General features: G+C 37.9%; 1 protein-coding gene across 15 annotated transcripts in view; it reads right to left on the bottom strand.

Moving 5' to 3' along the window:
• The window catches only part of eya1 (EYA transcriptional coactivator and phosphatase 1), a 128866-nt gene that overhangs the window by 70659 nt on the left and 34718 nt on the right, over nucleotides 1-23489 (bottom strand). For 4 of the 15 annotated variants that reach the window (XM_077244440.1, XM_077244438.1, XM_077244459.1 and 1 more), the window contains exon 2: nucleotides 3099-3166. The exons of the other annotated variants lie outside the window; for them this stretch is intronic. The gene's annotated coding sequence lies outside the window, so the exon portion shown is untranslated. The remainder of the gene's footprint in view (nucleotides 1-3098; nucleotides 3167-23489) is intronic. 15 annotated transcript variants of the gene reach the window in all.

Raw genomic sequence — 23489 nt, 5'->3', positions numbered from 1 at the left:
GTAACCTAAACCAATGAAATCGGCTGCAGGGCGGGATTTCCGCTGAAGTGGTTTGGGGAAAAAAAAAAATCACGCTGAGAGATAGATTAAAGTTGATAGATTAATCTTTTTCCGAATCCCGTAGGAAGGACGGCAAAAACATCTTTCCCATTGACAAATGCCTTGATCGGGGTTCTCTGTTCCTCTTTTAAAATTAATGTGCTGTCTATATCTTCTATAACACATGCGATAGCGGAATATACACAACACAATTCTCCAGCAGCAGCCATTAATTCAACCCAAGCGCTCTTTGATGACGTGGATGGTTAAGTTACCGTTGCTCATCTGTCCATCATCGTATAAAGCCCGCCCTGACAATTTGATTGGTCCGAACAATTTTTGTTCGGGCAAAATAGCTCCTCAACGTATCGAGTCCAGACCGAACTTCCCGACCTAAAAATTTTGTGGGCGGGGTTCGGGCTGGCATCCAGGCTATCAAAGATGTATAAAGATAGTCTCTTTCTAAGTTGTGGGTCTCTTTCTAAGCGACCCACAACTTAACCACATTAATATCATGTACAGTATTAATTAAGAGCATACTTTTTGATGGTAATGGGAACATTAGCCAACATTAGCTGCTCACACTCAATTTTATAAAATCAGAAAAAAGTTGAGAAAAAGTTTAAAATATAGTTAAAAAAAAGTTTAAAATATAAAAAGTTGAAATGAAACTAGTGCAATACTTCAAATCCACAGCTTAACAGCTGTAAGTGGTAACATTAAAATAGCATGCACTAATTCACCTTCTGCCTGGTGCTGACTTCAATATACCCACATTTTGTTTGTCCACACTTTGCCGAAAACATTCTGTGTGACTAGATGGAAATTACATTTATTATTTTGGGCAAGCTCCCGTTTTAAAGACTAAATGTAAAGAGAAACACAGTCTTCCAGCCGAGAGAGTCCATGGTGAAATCACTTCACACTTTGAGAGAGGTGCTGACAGTAGGGATCAGGGCTGCGTAAGTTATTCCAGAGGTCCCAGCAGGATAGCAAATGATGTGACCTAAACAAGAAGCCGATAAGCCTGTGACATACAGGGAAACAATCCCTGCTCTACCTCCAGCAATATATTCATCCACACGTGTTGATTGCTTCACGAAAGGCCCCGGGGGCCAGTAGTGGGGGTCATCGGCAGGCCCACACAAAATCTGCAGACTTTTCTTGTATGTTCTATATTAATTCTAATGAAAAGTCTTAGGAATTCTGCAGATAGATAAATCTGATGCTGCGGTAATCCGCACCCACAGATTGTGTATGGCATAAAAACAGTGTTTTTTTAGTATTATCTATATACACTCTTAAAAATTAAGATTCTTTAGTGCCATCTATGTTTCAATGAAGAAGCTTTAACATCTATGGAATCTTTCCATTGTACAAATTGCATATCTCTATATCCATTGATATATGCATATATCTATATCCATTGTAAAAATGTTTGTTATAGTGAAAAAAGGTTCTTTAGATTTTCAAAATGTTCTTACCACTATTTTTTTTTTCTTTTTTTTTAAGAACGGTTCACTGAAAGGTTCTTTGAGGAAACTAAAAATGGTTCTTCTATGCCATCGCTGCAAACCCTCTTGGAACTTTTATTTTTAAAAGTGTACCATTATAGTTTTATTTTTTAAAGAATTATATTTTTATATTTTCAGTTTCCATTTTAATTTTAGTTATTTTGTTATGTGCTTTTGTCATTTTTATTAGTTTTTCTTTTTTAAAATATTTTTCGTGAGATTTATTTTACCTTTATCTAAATTAAAAAATATATTTCTTAATACTTTTAGTTGATGATAATAATCCTGCATACACACTCCATTATAGATCGACTTATCCAGTTGAATAAAAAAGCATTCAGGTAAGATTTTATGTTTATATTTTCAGTATTCATTTTAAATTGAGTTAAAATTTTTAGCAATTTTGTTATGTGCTTTTTTCATTTTTATTAGTTTTTCTTTTTTAAATACTATTTATGTGTAATTTATTCTGATTTTAGTTTTAGTTTTTTTTATTCCCAGTTAGCAATTTTAGTGCTTCAAATTAAACGTATTTCAGTTCGTTTTTCATCTATAATTTATTTATGTACAAATAAATTTTTAATAGTTTTAGTTAATGATAATGATAATAACTCTTGGAGATCAATGTCAATAAAATTTTACAGTGTTCAGGTTACAAATAATCAACAAGGCATTTTAAAGCAAAGCGAAGACACTCCAAAAACTGCTGAAAATGTTTCAACAACTGTCAAAATTACAGAAGTGCAAGTAAACAGCAAGACTGCAGGAGTGTATAGCTTTTTTATAAAGAAAAAAAAAACACATGACATAATGGGCATGAGATTGGAGGCTAGGGGCACTATATCCACATTGACTTTACACACCTATTTAAAAACAGCAGCCCTTCACACCAAGTTTAACAGGAAGAGGCTGTAAAATGAAATGGCCGAGACCTACAGTATTTCATAATTAATAGTTAGCGGCGAGGGAAAGAGGTCTGCAGTGACGTAAAAAGGTCAACAATAAAACGTTGAAAAAATAGTCATCAATCTCTCTTTTTAGATAATTCAAGATAATTACGAACTGGATAAAATCAGTAGTGGCCAGGAGCGAGACACGGTAGCAGTGCTTTGACTGTACACGTTTCCCTGCTAGCAAAGAGTTTCGTCAGTTCCTACGGTGGTCTCTTGCTCAGTAGGAGGCCACACCTGCAAACCGTAGAGTAAATTACTCTGCAGGCCCACTTGCCCTTGTCTGCTACACTGTGCTAACTCTATTGTCAAAAGCTTAATCACCACCACAAGATTTATATCCTAGGGTTGACTCGTGGGAATGACTCAATAAAGCTGCGAGTTATTTGTTCTTTTTATAGTCAATTACATCTCTACGTTTAGAAGGAGCAAAAGAACTTGCAGCGATACACCAACGCCAGGTTCCCACATTGCAAAAGGCACTACATTTAATCTGATTCATTATTTATGCTGAGCTTTATGAAATATGGTTTAGACACTTGGAGAGTAAAACAACTTTATAGCAAAAAAGAGCAGAGAAAAAATTGACACTTACCGATTAAGGGATATTATTTAGCCTCAGCTCTCATTGACTTCGGTAGGGGGTGGAAACTCCTTATAAACCTAGGTGAAACACAGTAAGAGAGCAGTTGAGTCATTTTCATGTGTCCATCATACACGTTTTAAATATTTTCCCGCCACTGACAACGCTTCCTTGCCATTAACAAGTTTTACCAAAATGTCCTGCACCCTGTATTACAATGACATATTGGATTAAATCCAATAAATACACATAATTTTTCTCCAAACACTTTAAGGTTCCCTTTCAAGGGAACTCGAGCTGCGTTGAGACGCGGTGGGAACGCTCTGCATGATTGCGTCGTGAAGCACGTGTATAATCAGTCCAATGGAAGAGCTAGATATCATAGGCGGGTGATGCCATAGACCAGGAAGCTATAAAGCACACCTGAAAACAGACCGCGACAGCTTCTGTGCCTTCAGCAAGCGATCTGTGTATTCTGTCCTTGTCATATTTATTGTTGTCTGTCAAGTTGCAATATATATACAATATATATATATATTATGGCAAAAGAGAGCAAGCAGCTTCGTGTTGTTCCCTGCCCACGTTATATCACGGGTGGGGACACACACATCAGCTTTTTGTTACTATTTGGGAGTGGAGCATGCCACAGTCAGTTCTCGAGTGGGCTGACTGTGAGCAAGCGCGTGAAGCTGTCCGTGAGGACGCTCCGCTCCCGCCGGGCGTTCTTCGAGGTAAACGGTTCGGTTTGCGCTCCCCGCGCGGGTCCCGATGCATGACGGCGACTCGCATTTTGGGGTTCGCAAACGGATCTGACAGTGGGGGTTGGGACGGGTCCCGCCCTATCTCAGCTTTCACCTGCCAGATCCAGTGCTGCCGATTTCCAGTTCCGAGGAATTGGTATCGTTAGTGTTTTGTTTAGAAAAAGAGAACAAACAAATTTTTTTTCTTAAAAAAAAAAGATATTAAGAAAAAGACAGATGTTTGAGTTTTCAGTAATGAATAAATAAGTCAGCTCATAACTCTGTTGAATAAAGAGGAGCTTTAAAAGGAGGTTTATCTAGTGCTGTTGCTAGTTAAATATTTTCTGGCCAGCTGAACATTATGAGAGTGAAAAAGAGAGTTTATTAGATGAAATATATCTAAAAACAGAAAAACTCTGTATCAGCCTCTTCGTCGGGGACTGCCATTTTTTCCCTATCTCCACACCACACTGAGGTATTTTATGTGTTAAACACACTATTTTATGCCCAAACGTCTAAATATAGTAATGCTATGGGTATTAAGTATCATGGTATGACAGTGCCTTGGGTTAAAGAGACGCTTGCTAGCTTTCTCTCTCCCGAGTCGGCATCATCATTTTTAACCCCGACGTTACCCACCAGCCATCTTAAATAAAGAAAAAATTTATTAGGCAGCGCTGGTGGATGAATTATAAAGACATGGATGAATGTGAGGTTGTCAGCACTGACGCTATTCGAGAATTATTATTATAATTATTATAATTAAATATTTCAAAAAACTAAGAAATAAACCATTCAGCAGCGTTCCAGAGGTTTCTTCCTCACCAATCTAATGTTCCTGAGACTGCTGGGCGGAACAGTCTCGCCCTACTAAGCTCCTCGCAGCACAGAGTGCAAAACGAGCATCGCCATTTGGGCTCCTCCACAATCGAGGGGGACTTGGGTGGCGGTAGCAGTCTAGCCAGTTAGAGATATGCAAGATCTGAGGACTATTTTATCTCTAAAAAAGCTTGGACAAATAGGAAGCCCTGGCGCCGAGACTATCAGGCTTCTAAAGGGTGGTCCCCTCCGGAGTAGGGATGGTTTTATGAAATCGTTTCTCCTCGGTGCCCTCTGGGGTGCGACTCTCTGAGGAGGGTCGCAGCGCTGCCAGTTCGGTTGTTCCCTGCCGGTTCGCCGTTCAGGGCACCGAGGTGTCAGCGTCCCCATACGATCCTCCGAGGAGGGTCATAGGAACTAAGTTATTTAGAGGTAGGCAAGATCTGAGGACTGTCGCCATCTCTAATAAAGCTTAGACAGGAAGTCCTGTCGAAAAAACTAGGCTATCAGGCTTCTGAGGGCTCCTCTGGGGCAGGGACGGTTTTGAGAAATCGATTCTCCTCGGCGCCCTCTGGGGTGCGACTCTCTGAGGATGGTCGCAGCGCTGCCAGTTCGGTTGTTCCCTGCCGGTTCGCCGCTTCAGGGCACCGTAGTGACTGTTCAACCAAATCCAGAGGCCAGTCTTGAGAGACTGGTTCCCCTAGTAGAATTTCTGGCAGCGTGGAAACTACTGCCACATATTTCTCGGTGGGTCCTGCACACTATAGAAAAGGGTTCAGAATTCGGTTCTTGTCCGCCCAGATTTCTAGGGGTCCTCCCCACTGTGGTGGACCCCGAGCAGGCTTTGGTTATGGTTTGGTTTAGCACGTATTTCTGCGATTCTCACAGCCATAAAGAATGTAAAACTAGGTCAGTCACTCACTGCAAAACAGTCTCTGAGACTGTTGGGGCTCATGGTAGTTGTGTCCAACGTAGTTACTTTTGGCCTTCTGTACATGAGACCCCTGCAGTGGTGGCTCAGGACCAAGGGGTTTTCTCCGAGGGGAAATCCGTTTTCGCATGATCAAGGTCACGCGGCTATGCCTTTGTGCCTCGGTCATGTGGAAGAACCTTGGTTCCTCGCCCAGGCCCAGTGTTGGGGGCTTCTTGTCGACGCATAATGCTATCGACGGATGCTTCCCTCACAAGTCGGGGGCAATCATGAGTGGTTGCTCGGCGAAGGGTCCGGACAACACACTGATGGTCCCTTATATCAGAGCAGATATCCTGTTGAGGCAGGGGCTGTGGACCGGGGAATGGAGACTTCACCCCGAGGTGGTGGAGCTTCTTAGGGAGAACTTCGGTCAAACTACAAGTCGACCTTTCGCATCGCTTGTACAATGCATTGCCCTTGTGGTTCTCCCTCACGCATCCAGCTCCGCTTGGACTGGATGTGATATAATAGGTGTGGTTGCCTCTACACCTATACGCTTTTCCCGATATCTTTGCTCCTGGGAGCTCTGGAGTTGTGGATACTGTGGGCTCAGCCTCTGAGCGGGCCCAGCTCATAGATTCAGGTCTCTCGACCGAGGTCGTGGAGACCATACTCCAGTCTAGAGCTCCCTCCACGAGAAGACTAAATATGCTGTTCTCTGCCTGGTGCAGAGAACGCCTTCTGAATCTTGTTTCTGCCCCGTTGGTACAGTACTTGATTTCTGTATGAATGTTTCTTTGCTGGGTTATCTCTGAGGAGAGATCCTTAATTTCATCTTCTCCGTGGTACATGAGGCTGAGGCCTGCACGTACTTGGATTTGCACCTGCTATGGTGATAGTATTTCTTCACCCCAGGTCGGGTTGTATTTCTAGGTCTCTACTAAACGTGCAGGTCATTTGTGCAGCAGGCCTTCTGTCCTCCACCTTTAATACCCCAGATCGACTTGCTTCAGGCTTATCAGAAGCTGTCGCGGTCTGTTTTCAGGTGTGCTTTATAGCTTCCTGGTCTATGACGTCACCCGCCTATGATGTCTAGCTCTTCCATTGGACTGATTATACACGTGCTTCACGACGCAATCACGCAGAGCGTTCCCACCGCGTCTCAATGCAGTGTCTCGTTCCCTCTCAGGGAACCAGGGTTACATACGTAACCTGAGACGTTTAGGATGTAGGGTAGATATAGGGATTAGTATTATAGCATTGCGTAGGCAATCAGCATTGTGATTGACATCATGAAATCTTCATCGGCTGCAGGGCAGAGTTTGCACTGAATTTGAAAAAAAAAAAAAAAAAAACATCCACTACATATTGAATTTAATCCAGTATGTCATCATGCTACAGGCTGCAGTGAGGATAGGCAATCCATGTTTTGACTATCATACGGCAGGGGGCGATATTACACATCTTCTGAAATAGTAAAGAATGGCTGCATTCGAAAGCTTAAAAAAGCTGCCTTCGGAGGACACATTCCAAGGTCGGACGGCATCAAGGCACGTCCGATTTCAATGTTAGCTTCACTTCCTGTCTCCTGAGATACCTTCATCTGATCGATTTTTGAATCCAGCAAAGATGTATCCCTAATTACCTTTGATATCCCACAATCCTATGCGTCCCATTCGGTAATTAAATAATTGTTTAGTTCTCACCAAAGCTCGCTCTATTTTGCTGTAGATTGTTCAACTGTTACACTGCCACAGAAGTCTGTCCGAAATCAGTTTTGTGAACAAGGTCCAAAAACAAGCAAAGAAGAAGCAGAAACAAGCGATAGAAAGGCTGTGTCCAAAATCGCTCCCTATACCCTCATTCACTATTCCCAACATTAGTCCAATAATATAATCCACTTTAAAGAGTTGATGAAAATGAAAATGAGCGAGTGAATTCAGACACTGAGTACACCGAAAGCCCTTCCGCTTATGCACAGTTTGTGCTTGCCATTTTTTTTTTTTTAAACTTAGCAAACTGGCAGCTCCAGTAGTAGGCTAAGATGAAAAGATTTATCTTGAACTCTGTCATTTAAACTATGTATAAACTTTAATTAAACAATTTAATAATCAATTAAAAAGGAATTTATACCTGTATGATATTACGCTGAAGCCGCATTGGACTAGCGGTTTGGAAAATGAGTGGATGGATTCTGTGGGCCATCTTCAGGTCAGACACGGGAATTCACTCAGCGAGCAAATCTCACAGTGCATTATGGGTATTATATAGCCATACATCAGTTGTACACTCGTTATTATGGTGCATTGTAGGATTGAACGAGTGCACTCGATAAACTCCACTATGTTTTTGGATACCACTACAAAATGGCTGTGCCCTCAAATAGTGCCCTATTTAAGAGTATAGGGGCGATTTTGGACACAGGCCTGATTGATTACGCACATATAAGCTAATGCAATCCTCAAACATTCAACCGCACATAAATAAAAACTGCGTTACACCAAATGATACGTTGACCCAGGAAGAGGTAATGACTGCACAAGCTTTAGATGATCTACTCAATCTATGTTCTGATTTTGTTTGTCTTTGAAAAAAAACAAGATTTTCTTTTAAATGTCAATTTATTTTATTTTTTTACTTACCATCATTCAAGAAACAGAATTAAGCTACAATATCATCAAAAATGCTGGTGCTAGCTGGCAACTTTTTAAAAAACGCTGGTGGGGAAAGAGTTAATATAGTAGATAAAATATTAAACTCCTTTTTAATATGGGAGTCATTTTAGTTGGTTAACTTTTATCAGAATATCACAGTTAAGTGAGCATGACTTGAGATAATTACATTACTTTGGTTCAAGCGGATGTTGACATTTTTCAATGTCCAATTTCTGACATGAAAAATTTGGCAATTCATAAAGAAATATTCCAGGTCTGATTAATTGATAAAAAAAATATTTTTTGACCTTTCCATCCTGTTAGACTTTCGTAATATCCCTTGCCAGATACTTTGCTTTGACTGCCTTTTTTGAAACTGGATGATAGATTGACATGACAATCATAAAAACATATCAAACATTAACACTGGATGACAGTAATACATAAGGACCAATGTAATAAACAAATAAATAAAGAAAATGATTGAGGAATTCAATAAGAAAATTAAATAATTTTGGGTGGGAAAACAATAGCACAGAAACAAAAGAGCATTAGCAATGGTTTTGATTAATTACGTGTGGAATAAAATTTGGTCAAAAACATTTTTAAACTCTACAGTTCAAAACAGACAGCAAACAAGGAACGAGTTAGTTGCAGATGGCAACTTGGTCATAATGAGTTAATGGAGTTCATTTCAGAGAGTTAATCAGTAGAAGATTAAAACAAGTGACTTAATATTGTATAATCAGTTTGTAAAAGCCCCAGGTTTCAGAGTAGAAATAAAGCTGAAACCTCAGCCAGAGCGTTCATAACCTGTAAGCATCCATCTTAATCATTCACTACATTAATGGCCAAAAGTGTTTGTAACACTCAGTTCATAAAGAGAGTAGAACGCTTAGCTAATTCATCGATGCACTCAAGAATCAGGATCTGTGTAGGAGAGATAGAGAACAGCGATCTGGCTGAAGGGATGTGGTCTGTGTGGAGATGTCAGGAGCATAATGGCCAGCTGAGTCATAGGTTATAAAAAGCTGTCATTAGGGATTTCAACCCACTGCAACTCATGACAGCGGAGTAGTGAATTATTTATTAAGGTGGAAACTTAAGTGCCCCTAACTCAAGGCTGCCTGTTTTTTTGTGTGTGTTTTTTTTCCTTCAGGCTTGTTTAAACCGCTTTGCCAATAATTGTCATGTACGCAAGTTTTAATAGGGATGATTTATTACCATGACATTCGTTGTTATTTCTTTGCTGCCAACTAATTTTGTTACATAAAATAATAAATGAATACATTTAGAAACTATGCCTTTACGTTGCTGGATGTGATTAACATTGAGAGATGTGGGTAAATACAACCAAACATAAAGTAAAATAAACTATTTATTTAAATGAAAAAATGCATTATATTTATTAGATTAAATTACAATTTTCCATAAGTTCTTGGCAGATATTTTCTTACCAAAACAACAGAAAAGTAATGTGTTTGTGAATATTAGAATAAAAGTGTAATACTAATTACAAGACTAATAATAATATATTATTTAATCAGTGCATTATGTAAATGATTTATAATAACAAATAAATACATATAATAATAATTTTACTACTAAATATAATAATAATTGTATTTAATAAATAAATATAATAATTTAAATACAATATATATTTAAGTAAATAAATACATTTTAGAATTTAAATGTAAATGGTGATTAAAATTGCAGCTGCATATCAAAAGATGTTGTTCTTGATCATTCCGGCCCAATTTAACCCATGCAATCCCAAACCCAAATACCCAGTAATCCATTTCCAATTTAACATGTGTGTGATTCATTTCTGTATTGGGGTAAATGCACAATTTTCTCAGATATTCTACCTAGTTATATCTATTATATCTCCACACACAATTTTTTTTATTTTTTTGACAAAACCCCCAAAATATCTCACATTGCTCTCATTGCCTTTTGATTGCCAACTCCACACATATCAGTTAAGGCATTTGATCTTTGTTTTGTCCGTAGTGTATGAAAATGGTTAAAAATCCCATGGGTCAATGAAAATGATCTGTTCATTCCAGTTGCCTGTTTTAAGTCAGTCAAAACATTCCAGACTTCAAAAGGGGGCTTTGCCTTCTTAGGCCATTTCTGTGTCCCCTTCTCAATGGCCCAGGAGGGCTTGGTTATTTGGATAAATTAATTTCTGGAGTCTGCCTGCTATTGCAAAAGCACCAAATGTCTGACAGCAAATTAGTCTCACTGAAACAACAGAGACTTTAAGACTGAAAGAAAACACCACAGAAGGAAGGTGGCACGGACAATACAGCGACTTGAGATATAACACAATATTGAAATGTACATCTGTCGTGTGTATGCGTTTTTTTCCTTATTGAACATTATAATGGTAGTTTGAAGCAATTATGTGTGATCACTGATCACATAGATGCGTTAAGCTACAACTAAGACATGTAATGGATACTGAATTTCTCTTGCTTTGTGCAAATGCTCTGACCTCACCTCAAAAATGCAGAAAACATCACTCGAAAAACATCCAATCGCAATAAACATCTCACACACTCAAAACTTGTACCCTTAAGGCCCGTTCACACCAAGGACATAGTTCTAAAATTCATTCTAGATAAAATAATAGCAAGGTCCACACCACAACTATAATGGCACCGAGAAACTGAATTATTGGAATCACAGAAAAAATTTTTTTCCAGCTGATGAACGATAAAAACATTGACAGCCAATCAGAATCCATCCTGCTTTAAAGAGCTCAAGTTTTTAAAGCAGCAGAGGACAAAACTGCAGCGTGCTTAAAATAAACAGAACATTGTCCTCCGCTGGTTTGGATGCTAATATAGCTATCGTTTTAGTTCTCTAGTAATCGTTCTTGGTGTGAACAGGCCTTTAGGGGTACAACAGCTTGTCACAGGGGTAGTACCTTAAAGGGACACCTATAGACTGAACACGTAAAACACATGTGCATGACGTCAACGTTTTCACAAATTCACGTTTTTGTAGCTTACACAGAAACGATAACGGTGTAGTTTTCAAAAGTTGGCATTTTCAGGCCCCCAAAATGCTGTTGTCGTGTAAATGAATGGCCAAAACGAATAACAGGTTTTCTGATTTTAGTTGAAAAGTGTAGTTCACTACATAACTGTGGGCATCATGTCAGTGCTACTGATCTCTCCGCCATTAATGTGCTCATATCAGTGATATTTACTCAAAAGTCTGAATCATATCAGTTCTTGATGACAGAAGTTGATGAAAATGTCTTCATAACATCGACTCAGACTCAAAGCCACAGACTTAGGGTTGTGCGGAGCAGAGGTCTTTAAGAGCGGAGGCCTAGACCTCAGCCAACACATGAAGACAATTCAAGATAAATGGAGCATGCTATTTTCACAGTACATGAAAGGCTGCCCAAGGACACTGCTCTGAAAGAAAGAACACAGCTAGCCAGTAAAAGCGGAAAAAGAAGAAACTTCAAAGTAGTACCAAAACACATTTTGATTTAGGATAATTCATTTGATGAAATGCTTTGTGGGTCTTGGAATTGATGCATTTACCACTCCAAATGCTTAAAGTGTATCGCTCCGCAACACTAAACTACACACCGTTTGAAAATAACACCATATATTAGCCTTAATGATAATGTAACGTAATGGTGCATAATGCAGATAAAGGGCTGAAAACATAAATTACAGTTGGAAGTGGGTTAAATCTAAATTTAAAACTGGCATGCATTCGCAGATGACACAAAGAATTGAAATGGCTGTATCACTATGAACTGAGCTCTTATGAAGATTATTATATAGTGTGTGACAGTGTCTTACACAACAGGATGCAAAAATGAGTGGAAGCTAAAATAGGTGTATTTTGAGTATATAAACCTGACATGACTAAGCATTGATTAACAGTGTTTTATTCATGTCCATTAGTGGAATGCAGGTAAGTTGTGCCAATTTGTATTCAAGTTTAGTCAAGGAAAAATGAGAGAGAGCCAAAACAATTATGCCTAATTATATTTTAGGATGTCTGACATCTACTGTACTTAAATAAATAGAACACAAAATAGGGTGAGAAAAAAAACATCTCAAATTAATTATAAATAACTAAATATAAGTGGCTCTAAATTAAGCATATTTTCTGGTTTTACACAAACCAGTCAAAAAAAAAATCACCTTAGATATCACTTTAGAAAACATTAAGAAATTTCACATTTCATCTATTAAGGTTGCAGGGAAGTATGAAATTCAATACATAATATAGTGGGGGAAATCTATAATAATATATTTAAAGGTAGATTTCTCTTTTCAGTCATGCTCTGACAAAAATAAAATTTAGTTCCCAGGTTTTCCACCCCTGATTTTTCCAACTATACCAATAAAGGTAATAGTATTTCCTGCAACAGATTGAGTCTTACCCCACATCTTACCCCAAAGCATCTGAAACAATTTACCCCACAGATGCTATTTTATGTCATATTTTATTTAATATTTGACCTTTATACATGATGCCAACACATTTACTGTACATGGTTTTATTCACTGGCAATTCATCAATATGCATGATGCATATATACAGGTCCTTCTCAAAAAATTAGCATATTGTGATAAAGTTCATTATTTTCCATAATGTAATGATAAAAATTTAACTTTCATATATTTTAGATTCATTGCACACCAACTGAAATATTTCAGGTCTTTTATTGTATTAATACTGATGATTTTGGCATACAGCTCATGAAAACCCAAAATTCCTGTCTCAAAAAATTAGCATATTTCATCCGACCAATAAAAGAAGTGTTTTTAATACAAAAAAAAAGTCAACCTTCAAATAATTATGTTCAGTTATGCACCCAATAGTCAATACTTGGTCGGGAATCCTTTTGCAGAAATGACTGCTTCAATGCGGCGTGGAATGGAGGCAATCAGCCTGTGGCACTGCTGAGGTGTTATGGAGGCCCAGGATGCTTCTATAGCGGCCTTAAGCTCATCCAGAGTGTTGGGTCTTGCTTCTCTCAACTTTCTCTTCACAATATCCCACAGATTCTCTATGGGGTTCAGGTCAGGAGAGTTGGCAGGCCAATTGAGCACAGTAATACCATGGTCAGTAAACCATTTATCAGTGGTTTTGGCACTGTGAGCAGGTGGCAGGTCGTGCTGAAAAATGAAATCTTCATCTCCATAAAGCTTTTCAGCAGATGGAAGCATGAAGTGCTCCAAAATCTCCTGATAGCTAGCTGCATTGACCCTGCCCTTGATAAAACACAGTGGACCAACACCAGCCGCTGACATGGCACCCCAGACCATCACTGACTGTAGGTACTTGACATTGGACTTCAGGCATTTTGGCATTTCCTTCTTCCCAGTCTTCCTCCAGACTCTGGCACCTTGATTTCCGAATGACATGCAAAACTGAGCAACAGTCCAGTGCTGCTTCTCTGTAGCCCAGGTCAGGCGCTTCTGCCGCTGTTTCTGGTTCAAAAGTGGCTTGACCTGGGGAATGCGGCACCTGTAGCCCATTTCCTGCACACGCCTGTGCACGGTGGCTCTGGATGTTTCTACTCCAGACTCAGTCCACTGCTTCCGCAGGTCCCCCAAGGTCTGGAATCGGTCCTTCTCCACAATCTTCCTCAGGGTCCGGTCACCTCTTCTCGTTGGGCAGGGTTTTTTTGCCACACTTTTTCCTTCCCACAGACTTCCCACTGAGGTGCCTTGATACAGCACTCTGGGAACAGCCTATTTGTTCAGAAATTTCTTTCTGTCTTACCCTCTTGCTTGAGGGTGTCAATGATGGCCTTCTGGACAGCAGTCAGGTCGGCAGTCTTACCCATGATTGCGGTTTTGAGTAATGAAACAGGCTGGGAGTTTTTAAAAGCCTCAAGAATCTTTTGTAGGTGTTTAGAGTTAATTAGTTGATTCAGATGATTAGGTTAATAGCTTGTTTAGAGACCCTTTTCATCATATGCTAATTTTTTGAGACAAGAATTTTGGGTTTTCATGAGCTGTATGCCAAAATCATCAGTATTAAAACAATAAAAGACCTGAAATATTTCAGTTGGTGTGCAATGAATCTAAAATATATGAAAGTTTAATTTTTATCATTACATTATGGAAAATAATGAACTTTATCACAATATGCTAATTTTTTGAGAAGGACCTGTATATATATATTCTTTAAATTGGATACATTTACTTGGACAGTTTTTTTTTTTGCATTAAAAAATGCTATACTCTATTTTGATGGTCCTCTTTAGACATTCTGTTAACTAACGTTAACGTTGCAACTACATGTCAACTAACTCTCATTAGAGTATTAGTGGAGTATAGACTCTACAGTCTCACTAATACTCTAATGAGAGTTAATTGACATGCAGTTGCAACGTTAAAGTTAGTTAACTATAGACTGTTAGAGTCTGTAGAGTAATAGACTGTCTGTAACAGACTGTTAGGTGTATGGTTTGGGTTAGTAGAATAAGGGGTTAGGGTTAGTAGAATAAGTTGGCATATAATTGCAAAGTTCTCCCAAGTATGTCTGTTGGGGACCATCAAAATAAATTCTTAGGATATTTTAAGCAGACAGTCTACTAAAACTCTAATGAGAGTTAGTTGACATGTAGGACCATCAAAATAAAGTTATCTTTTTTTTTTTACTCTTTTACCAATGGAATGCGTGCAGTCTATTTTGCCTAACATTTGTATTACCAGACAAACCAAAACTGTAAAATGACAAATTTACTGAGCTTGATTGAGTAGAAAACCAGGTCTTTCAGTTTAGATATTACTGCACAAATTCACTTCTACTGCAGCTCAACCTTGAACTCAATGTAATGACACCACTCGGGTAATGAGACCACAGAGCCTTGATGACGCTACACGTCTAACCAGAGGGAGGGCTAGTGTGTCAACCACACACACTACGGTGAGACCAAACCCAATGACCACTGTTACAGTGGCCTAAAACATGTTCAGTTAAACTGATACCACACTCAATACAAACTTCATATGCCATGTCAGTCTAACAGAAGAATCATAATTGCTGATTATGATAATTAAAATGTAATGATAGCAAAATTAAACGTACACAAATTTACCTATATTAAATGCACACTTTGTGCTATATCAATTAAAAATGATTTTAAATATTTAAAAATAGAAAATGTGAATTTATTCTTCAACCAGGCTGAATGGAAAACTCACCCACTATTCACAAATTCAAACAGATAATCTATCATACTAAATACATAATGCAATCTAATATACTCTTCACTTGCAATTTGCACATTTACTTTTTTCATATTTTATACAGAACCATGATTCATAATGCCTGGCTTGTAACTATATTGATAGTATTTTTATTTGTTTTCTACAGATTAATTAAATTAAACTTTTGCCATTAATATTAGTGCTCTTCTGTTTACAGTTTTGTTTATCAGCACTGCCATTTTTTTATTGTAATATTTTACTTTAATATTAGGAGATGTTTTTCTGCAAGCAAAAATGCATTTTCTGTCGCATAGCTGTTGGCAGATGTGATTGCGCCTGTGAAAAGACTTCAAGAATTATTATTTGCTCAGTGCTGGACAAGGTAATGGAGTAAATTTATTTATCATTTTACTACTTGGACTGCCGGGATGCAAATAAGGGAAGGAGTTACAGGTCATATCATTTGGCTACAAGCTGTCTGTCCACTAAATTTAACTACAATAATGATAATAATTAACAACAAAATGATAATAATTAATCTTCACCAAATATCAATATACAGATAAATTGTAGAAGCTTTGTTTATTGCATTGTACATATCTTACTTTTGGGAGCTGGATTAAAGTACACCAAAACAATAAACAATATAGATGACCTACAATGTCAGCTCAAAAAAGCATGGCAGCTGAAAAAGACGAGGGGTATTTAAAAAAAAAATGGTAGGATAATTGTTTCACAACAAGGAATAGTGAATTACCAGGTGGTGGTACACAGAAAATGTGCCTCACAAAATCAGAATCTCTATTAGTCCCTTTATTAATCTTTAGTCCTTATTAATCTTTAGTTATAAGATAAATGTTATTAGTTTAAGTATACAAGTTACAATGTCTAATAATTTGCTTAAGGCTTTGTATCTTTATGCATCTGTACTATCATTTTAATTCACATTTTTTTGACTGTTTTTATTCAAATCTTTAATCAAATACAGACACATTGGTGTGTCATTTTAAAATGAATTAAGTGCACCAATTTCAACTTATTTGCTTGTGTGAAGCTTTGGAAATAAATAGATATTCCTCCATTCCTGTTCCCCACACAACAGTAACAAAATGCAATTTTATTTAGGCCGTAATGAAATCAAAACATTGCAAAAACAGCTACTGACAAACACTGCTTATCTTCAGGTTACAGAATAGCAACACACACTGCAAGGTCACCCTCCACCAGTCTTAGACTATATTTACTCTTATTAAATACTGAATGGAATGTGCCCTCTAGAGGATGTTCCTTCCAAACACTTTTCACCTTTTGTAACAACTCTGACTGCCTCTAAACTGACCTATTTATGTGTACTTATACATTTTTGACATTTATCCAAATTAAATATTTAACCACTGGAAAATAAAATTGGAAGAAACAAACTCATGAGCCTCAAATTCGAATTCCATCCACACAAATCCATCATTGTTTTGTGTTTCTGTCAACGCTCAAACCAGAATTTTTTTGTTTTTTTTTTCAGGCATGAACATTACGACTTGAATTGACCTCATCGGGCTCTAGAAATCGTGCTGCTCAGATGACCTGGCATTAACCCTGCAGTTCCACTCATCTTAATTGTGGATGTAAAACTGTTAATCTATCCCACTTGCCTTCTCCAACTAAAAGTTTTCTTCAATTAATCTCTTGTCGGAAATCAGTTAAAATAGCATTCCTCATCTGTAAGAGGATCACTTCTTTAGGAGGACATATAGGCCGGTACCATCAGAGAGAAAAGCGTCTGCGAGCGAGCCCTGCTTGGCAGGAGCGCATTCTTAATTTCTTCATGCTCCATCTGTTGAAATGATAAAGTGCAGCCATAATGGAACACAACAAGATTAGATTAATTGGGTTTGTCCATTATACTGCAGGCCCTTCCACAGATGATCGCAATTTTCTCGGTTAGGGCCATTATTGTGAGATCTGTTTAGCGGCTGATGCAATTAAAATGGGCTTAATGTAAATTTAACAATACAAATAACACTTTCCCTCCATGTACGTTGGGAGTGGGCGGCCTGCACAAAAGTCCAAAAGCGGAACAAATAAATAGCGCTGCAGCCCATATTTAACTTCAAACAAACCAGCGCTCGATTTGATTAGTCTGAACTCTGTGATCAATAGCTGTGTTATTGATGTGATCAGTGGGCATGTTTTCATGTTCTCAAGGATGTTCGGGGATCCGATTGCACAACGTTCTCGAGTGTTAGATGACTGATCTACTGTGTTTAAATCGCTCGTGGGGCTCAGAGTGTACACTTCTATGTGCTACTATGCGTGTGTTGATATACAGACATGTCAAAGCCAAAAAAGCAGTCGATAGGGAAAACTGACGGGGAACGAAACAGCGAAGTGGAGGAGAAAAGGATAAGAAACTTGTGAATTTCCTTTCATGTCTTTTCCCTCGTCCTTGTCGATCTGATAGGGCTCTTATTGGCGGTTTCCTGCAGCTGTATCAGGTCTCTTCTAAAGGAGGAGAGCAGGAGGAAGTTAAACTGACAGAAGGAGGTCCCTGTGTATCACCCAATGCTCTGACCGCTACTTAAATGGACGACCGGCAGACTGAGCGCTTTTGGTCTCAGCATGTCTATAACTTTTGATTTATATAAAACTGTAAAAATATAACGATGTTATAGCTATTTATTTTCTTTTTTCAGTGGAACGGGCCAGTATTGGCAATACCTTACTTTGTAACATGCATTTTTCATTTTATAATTTGGGGATCTGAAGCGACATCTGTTTTTTGTGACTTTGTTTGCATTTGTATCACAAAGTCCTGAGTTATTGTGGCTAAACACAACACAGCAACACGGCAAGTGTTTTGAATTAGCTTCCTATCATATTTCTGAACATATGAAATAACATGCACCTGGTGAAAAAATGTTTTCTTTCCATAAACAAAAGAGAGGAAATAAACTTCATTAGTAATTAGTTTGTCGTATCAGCACTCCTCATACTCCATCTCTATCATTTCACTTCATCAAACATGACATTTATCATACCAGAATGCCCACTAAAGCATCACAAGGATATGAAGACTTACATACCTTGTGATTTTGCTATCACAGGATGGGATGTAAGATATCGGCAAAGGCAGACAAAATAAAATAATGGTGTTCAGTGATGTTCATTCTCCATATCTCTTTGTAACTCAAGAACTTATAATATAATAGAGTATACAATAAGAACCAAAATAAATAAATAAAAACAGTTGACCTAAATTAAAAAAGAGAAAGAGAACACTTATATGTAAGCCATATCCTTACCTGTAAACACTCATTTCAACATATTTAGAAGTTGTACAATTGCTGAGCATGTAATTCCTATATAAGGAATTTGCTAAAACAAAAAATGTAACATAGAACCTTTGGACGGTTGAGGTTCACTGAGAAATGTTAATAAGCTGCTTTGCCTATCCAAATAGTCTGTTAGTTTGGGTTTTGAGATGTGGTGTAAGGGTTGAGAGCCAAAGTAAATACATTCACAGGTAGGGGAAAAACAGAAGAAAACATACTTTGATTCAGACCTCATCAAGGACCTACTGAAAAAATAATGAGGAGCAAACTCTGACCAGCTATCAATGATGCATATACCAGCAAGATTATCTTAGAATCACATTTGTCTGAATTCTTGTGTGAATATATAGATACGTGTTTATACATATGTAATAGTCTCTAGACATATGTATCCCAATCGATACATATGCAAAAGCCCTATATGAAAATACAATACAAAAATACAAATACAAATTAGACAATGAAAATGGTGGAAACTTACCTGAGAAATGTTCTCCACTAAAGAAAGTCTTTGGTCAGTCAGCAGTGAACTGTGTTTGACCCTCACCATCACCTTTGTTCCTGTTTACCACAATAAACTGATGAAAAAGTCAGCCAGGCGTTGACTGCCAATGTTCATAGGCCCAACCCTTAGCAAACAGTCTCTTGTCTTCATGCCAATGGGTGATCATGTGCCATGATGACCCAACTAAATATTGAAAACAACTAAATTATGTTTGTTCCTTGTCTGCTATGATTTCAAACAATGATTGTAAACTTTTTTTTTTACCTTGAAAATATTCACCCAAAAGGATCTTTACATCTGCTATACACAACATAAGCAAGTAGAAACTCAATATTCTGAAATAAATCAACTAATATACAAATGGTGTAATATTAGAAGGAATTAAACAATAGAAGGCCAATGTGCATGTGTAAATCATGTTTAACTTCTCAATGAGGTTTGCACGACCCAAATGTCTCTACCACGCACCCTCAATCTCACATTTCACTCTGCCAAGTAATTTGCATTATGTGTGTAGAACACAGGAGAAAAAAAAAATGTAAATATGATCCAACTAGAATCACAAAACCTACAGGTGAATTGCTGCCAAAGTGTTACCAAACACGTCACGTACACCTCCCTCAGTCTAAAAACTCCAAAAAAGTAAAAAAAAAATAATAATAAAAAAAAAAATATATATATATATATATATATCTATCCAAGCACATACCATCATGTTTAGTCATTAGACTGGTTCTGGTTCCAGCTAATTTTATGGTGGGCTGTTCTTAGACAACTGACTCATGGGATAGACACAGTACTCAGCTTGATGGAGATGAAACGAGCCCAGTCATAAAACCCAACGCCAGCACACGCTGTGGAACAAACTTGATTGTGACGCTTCTGGATGCACGAGGAGGAATTTAAAAAGACCCTTTCATGTGTCACATGCATTTTTCAAAGCGGGATAACTTATTGTAAAAGTAAATGTACAAATATACCTTCCAGCCATAGGTCAGTAGGTGTGGCTCAAAGACAGTGAGGGATCATGGGAAATATACTAAATTGAGCCATGCGTGCCTCTTGAAATTTGCATTGGCTTCATCTTCCAAAGGCTCAATCTCCCTCTGCATTTGGACAGCTGACTTGGTGAAATAAAAAAGAGATTTTTTAGGGTGGGTGGGGGGTTTGAACGAGAAATTAAGATATAGTGGAGAGAAACAGTAGTCCACAGCCACTGCCTTACTCAATCCATATGTGGGTTTGAACACAGGAAATACCCACCGTTCAATGTAATCAAGCTGGAGGCCATCGAGGAGATCCTTGTGGAACTAACTGAACACCATTAAGACTGTTGCTTCCAAATATGCAGCGCACGCAAAAATAAGCTTTTATGCAATAAAAAAGGAAATCATCGTCATAAGACGCAAAAAAAAAACTCAAGAGCAGTATTTCATTGAGATCTAATCATGATTTCAAGAAAAATGAAAAAATTTAATTTGCGTCCTATCAGTCTTTCCATAAACAAGATTCATACATTTATCTCCCAAAACAGTAATACATCCATTGAGACATAAATTGGCAAACCAAGAGTACAAATCATTCTCATTACAGTGAGTGCGTCGTATATGGAGCTAAATGGATTACAGCTCATTTATGACGTAACTGGATGTCTCAGAACTTAACATCAACCTCTATCAGGCGCAAATGTAAAACATCAAGATTGAAAATTTGATTATTGATTTGTATTGATTGATTATTGGTTTGAAATACAAGTGTAGGTCAAATAGTGGTAAACAAATAGAGCAAGATGAATTGCACTTTGGCAGTTGTAGTTTTTATGTGCAAAAGAGAAGAATATGGATGCAGTCATGGCCAGGGAAAAGAGGCCAACTTGGCATGCCACTTTTGTACATGGAGCTTGAGGTAGTTTTAAGTTTGAGTGGCATGTCACGTTGATCAATACGCCATTTCATGTTGCATTTTTATTGGCTATTCAGTAGACATAGGTCATAGCAGCAAACACACTCTGAGATGATCATGTTAAATTTCTGACACTGTCACAAATTATTGCTAAATACAAGACAATGAAAATGGTGGAAACTTACCTGAGAAATGTTCTCCACTGAAGAAAGTCTTTGGTAAGTCAGCAGTGAACTGTGTTTGACCCTCACCATCACCATCACCTTTGTTCCTATTTACCACAATAAACTGATGAAAAAGTCAGCCAGGCGTTGACTGCCAATGTTCATAGGCCCAACCCTTAGCAAACAGTCTCTTGTCTTCATGCCAATTGGTGATCATGTGCCATGATGACCCAACTAAATATTGAAAACAACTAACGTATGTAAAATGTCAAGATTTGAAAATGTGATTATTGATTCTTATTGATTGATTATTGGAAGTGTAGGTCAAATAGTGGTAAACAAATAGAGCAAGATGAATCGCACTTTGGCAGTTTTTATGTGCAAAAGAGAAGGTCATAGCAGCAAACACACTCTGAGATGATCATGCTAAATTTCTGACACTGTCACAAATTATCGCTGGCTATCTTTGGTCACAAAACCGTAACAACGTCCATCTTTGAACCTCTCTCACTGTATGACGTAGGTTCACCATTTAGGAGCCACAGCCCTAGAAATCGCCACGATTGGTCATCTTTTGTCTGGGACAGCCCAAAATCATTCAATGTGTACAGAGCATTACATGCGTTTTGTTGAAGTAATGATGTCGTCAACGGTTAAAATGCATGCGCAAGTTACTTTACTTCCTGAACAATTGCACACCTGAGACCAAGTTGTATTCACATGAATTGCGCCACAGTTCCAGTGCAACCAAACTCAGACCACCTCCTACAGGTAGTCTTGGGTTCGGTATCTCGGTGTGCTCCCGGGACAATAAGACAGCTTTCACATTACCAATTTTTCATATGAACCGCGCCCCGTTTTGGACTAAACGTTCAGTGTGAAAGCACCCTAAAAGAACCAGCTCAAAAAAATCTTTCGTTTCAGAAAAACTGGCTATACTGGTCACACTGTATGTTTTTTATTCACTGAAAAGAATCAATTTCAGTTTTACACTGGCCGCACTATGTCACTAAAAATAATCAGCTAGGAGTCATTTGTTCAAGAATGAGACTACACTGGTGGAGCTATATGCTTTGGATTCACTTAAAAGAATCAGCAATTAAGAGTCATTCATTTGGGAATCAGATTACACTGGTCACACTTCAAGTTTCTGATTCACTAAAAAAATAATCTGCTCATAAAAATAATCTGCTCATAAGAGTAATTTGTTTGTGAAACAGACTATACATTGGTCGTTCTGTATGTTTTTGATTCACTCAAATGAATCAGCCTAATTAGGAATGAGATTAAACTGGTCAAATTATATGTTATTGATTGACTACAAAGAATCAACATTCAAGAATCATTTATTCATTCTGAGAGTCATTTGTTCAGAAACCAGCTGTGTTTTTGATTTACTTATAATTGAAATAATTGGCTCATTCATTCATTATAAATTATTTTATGTTAATGATTCACTAAAAAGAATCAGCTCATAAAAGTAATTTGTTCAGGAGTAAGTTTATACTGGTCAAAAAAAGTCATGATAAAAGATTGATCTTGAGATTTTAACAATCAATAATAGGATATTTAAGATATATAGATGGTGATTAAATCACAAAATCCACCCAGACCTAGTTCTTAAAATGTAATAAATAAATTAAAATATTTTAAAAAGGAAGATGCCACATGGTGTTTGGTCAGTAGATTGTTTTGTGCTACCATCACAGCAGTACTCAATTACAGTCACAGACAGATGATTTGGGTTTTATAATAGTCCAAACTATTTCAATGTTTGACAACACAGGCAACAATTAAAATCTATTATATGTCCTTGCCTCTTCTTTGAAGCATTATCTCTTTTAATCACTGAGCAGCCCACAATTTTTTACGGGATTAAGTTTGTTTACCCCAGTGTTGGTTGTGGTGGATGGAGTGTGACTGGATGGGCAGTGTGACTTGAAGGCGCAGAATAGATTTTGACAGCTCTGTGAGGCGGTCACCCTCCACATATGCCATTGATTTAGCCAAGGCTTCAATAAAGAGCTGGACGGCCTGGTTAACAGTTAACACACTCTCTTCTCACACACACTTCCACTCCAGAGAGTGAATCCGAGAAGAAGGCTAGGTTCAGAAATCTTTGATTTGTAACCTTCCTGAAAAACCCTGACAAGCCCTCCCACACCC

This window comes from Siphateles boraxobius, unplaced genomic scaffold (genome assembly GCF_051911475.1).
Source record: "Siphateles boraxobius isolate OS27281-9 unplaced genomic scaffold, OSU_SipBor_1 26, whole genome shotgun sequence".
NCBI lineage: Eukaryota > Metazoa > Chordata > Actinopteri > Cypriniformes > Leuciscidae > Siphateles > Siphateles boraxobius.
The sequence above is the reverse complement of the archived record's forward strand: the minus strand, read 5'-3'. Positions and strand labels throughout refer to the sequence as shown.